The sequence below is a fragment of the Chrysochloris asiatica genome, unplaced genomic scaffold, assembly GCF_000296735.1.
Source record: "Chrysochloris asiatica unplaced genomic scaffold, ChrAsi1.0 scaffold00495, whole genome shotgun sequence".
Classification (NCBI taxonomy): Eukaryota; Metazoa; Chordata; class Mammalia; order Afrosoricida; family Chrysochloridae; genus Chrysochloris; species Chrysochloris asiatica.
In genome coordinates, this window is record NW_006409013.1 from 389,266 (window position 1) to 391,988 (window position 2,723).

General features: G+C 43.4%; 1 pseudogene; it reads right to left on the minus strand.

The window, feature by feature from the left end:
- Window positions 1-1,282: 1,282 nt before the first annotated feature.
- LOC102842106 overlaps window positions 1,283-2,723 on the minus strand; it is a 6,053-nt pseudogene continuing 4,612 nt past the window's right edge.

Here is a 2,723-nt window from a genome sequence, read left to right on the forward strand (position 1 = left end):
TTCTTTTATCCTTCTCTCCTCTGTCCCTTATGATTCTTTTCTTTCTTTTCTTTTTTTCTTCTTATCCCTCCCTACTGTTAATCACATGGAGTGAATGCCAGCTCTCCCTACCCCCAAACAGAAGTGCCCACGCTTCCTCCTCTATGGACTGTGGCACTTGCTCCCCATGAAGTGAGTTCAATGTTCCCTTGCAGGAGCGTTTGGTGGTGAATACTTGTATCAACATTGATTTTTTTTTGTTTTTATTTCTTATATATTCCCTCGCCTCCTTTTTAAAGAATTGTTCTTCTTCTGCTCCAGTTTTAAAAATATATCCATTTGGGTGTGTTTCTCACCCCCACCAGCTCTGCATTCAGTAGTGCTGCCCTTGACCCTCCAGTTTTGTCAGTACCTGCTATAGAGTGGGCATCACATTTTCTCCACAGCTGTGTCTGGCAACTCATGCCAGTGCTGCGCTACTTTCTTTTTGTTAGAGCTCTTCTTTAATTCTTTATCTCTTTTTTATTTTATTTTACATTTTTATTGTAAATTGAGGGAAAGTTTACACAGCACATCATCAGTTTTACAGTCAACAAATCTTATGCTTCATTTCATTACAATGATTACAATCCCTTCCATGGAGTATCAGTTAACAATATTTCTCTCTATTCATTTTAGCTCTTTTTTTTAAACACTCAACTCAGGCATATATAATAATTTACACCCCCAAAGGGCACATTCTGTAAGTCTGCCTCCTGGCCGCCAGCTCTCAGTCCCTCTCTTCCCACGAATTTAGAGTCCTCAGCTGCTCCCTCTCTGCATGTCCCCATCTCTGCCTCCATCTCTGGTGTCGCTGCTTCTCTGGATAAGTCTCGCATTCAGCTTGTGCTCTTCTCCCTTGATGATCCTAGGGTCCTCTGTTTCTGGACTGTAAGATTAACTACTTCCCCATTTTTGTTACAAAACTTCTACCTTTACAATTGTGACAGTTGCAATTAGTCATGATAACAATTACTCACTACTGAATCATAAGAATCTTATCCCCATCTCTTTTCATCAGACCCATCTAGATAAGATGAAAACTATTCAGTGGAGACTCTATCTACCCCTCACTCTTTTTTTTTAAAACAAAAAAACCCAAAAGTTTATTTACAGTAAAACTGAAACACAGCAAATCTTGTGTCCTCCGTTTGGGATACTTCTAAGGTCTCTTGGTCAAATGAAGCAGCAACAGACAAACCCATGGGCCAATCCAGATAACTTTACCCAGAAGAAGAGAGGCCTGATTCGGTCTTGGTCTGGGCTACATCTGCCCACACTGTGAGATCACCACAGGCAGCTTGGGCTTATTGTTGGAGCCCATGGGGACATTCTCTTCTCAAATTTTCTCAACACTGGAAGTCTGTCAGTGATTTTTCCAAACACCACGTGCTTCCCATCCAGCCAATCACACTTAGAACAGGTGATGAAGAACTGGCAGCCATTTGTACTGGGACCACTGTTTGCCATGGAAAGCAAGCCTGGAGCTGAGCACCTGAGCTTAAAATTTTCATCTGCAAATGGTCCTCGGTAAATGCTGGCAACTCCAGTACCATCTCCACTAACAAAATCTCCACCCTGAATCATGAAGTCTTTAATGACCCTGTGGAAGGTGCTTCCTTTGTATCCTATTGGAACCCCATCCTTTCTGAATTCTCTTGTGCAGAACTGCCTAAAGTTCTCGGCTGTTTCAGGCACAACGTCTGCAAAGAGATCGATCTTCATGAGGCCAACTTCCTGGCCACCGATGCTGATATCAAAGAAAACCACGGGGTTGATAGAGCTTGAATTTGCCACCTTCGTGGCTCTGACCCGGAAGCAAAGGCCCACACACAATCTTACACTAAACTCCCTCTTGAAACCTTGTAAGCCAGTCACTTCATGCCTTTATCACCCTCTCATTTTAGTTTGCCAATGTCTAAGTTGTCCATACTGATCTAATGCTTTTTTATTTTTATCTATTCTCGTTTCCTTTCTTCTGAAGTCTCCATTCCCTCCCCTTATTTGATTTTTTTTCTTCTTCTTCCTTCCTTTATGTTTTTCTATTTCTCCCCAGCAGTCCTATCCAGTCAGATCCACCAAACTTGTCCCATCTACTGGGCAAGTGCCAACATCCACTCTGGCCCCAGTGGATGGATGACAGATGGCAGACAATGGCCACTTAGTATGCCTACAGCTCCCTGCACAATAAGTGATCACAATCCCACATACTTCCAAACCCAGCTGGAGACAGATGATGAGTGCCCCAGTGTTGCCAAGCTAGTGAATAGAATAACAAAATCATCCTTTTCCCCAGATATACTGGACTAATCACCACAAGGTTTGTGGTTCAAACCCATTAGCCTCTCTTTGGAAACCCTATATAGATTCACTATGTGCCAAAACTGACTCAACGACACTTAACAACAACTATTGTTGTTGTTGTTAGGTGCCATCGAGTTGGTACTGGCTCATAGCGACCCTATGCACAGCAGAGCACTGCCCGATCCTGGGCCAACTTCACTATCGTTGTCACACTTGAGCCCATTGAGGCTGTCACTCTGCCACTCCATCTTGCTGGGGGTGTTCCTCTTTTTCTCTGACCCTCCACCTTACCAAACATGATGTATATCTATATCTACATATGGTTTCCGAGGAGTGGCTGGTGAGCTTGAACCACCAATCTTGCAGTTCAAACCAACTTTGCAGTCCAGCGCAGTGCCACA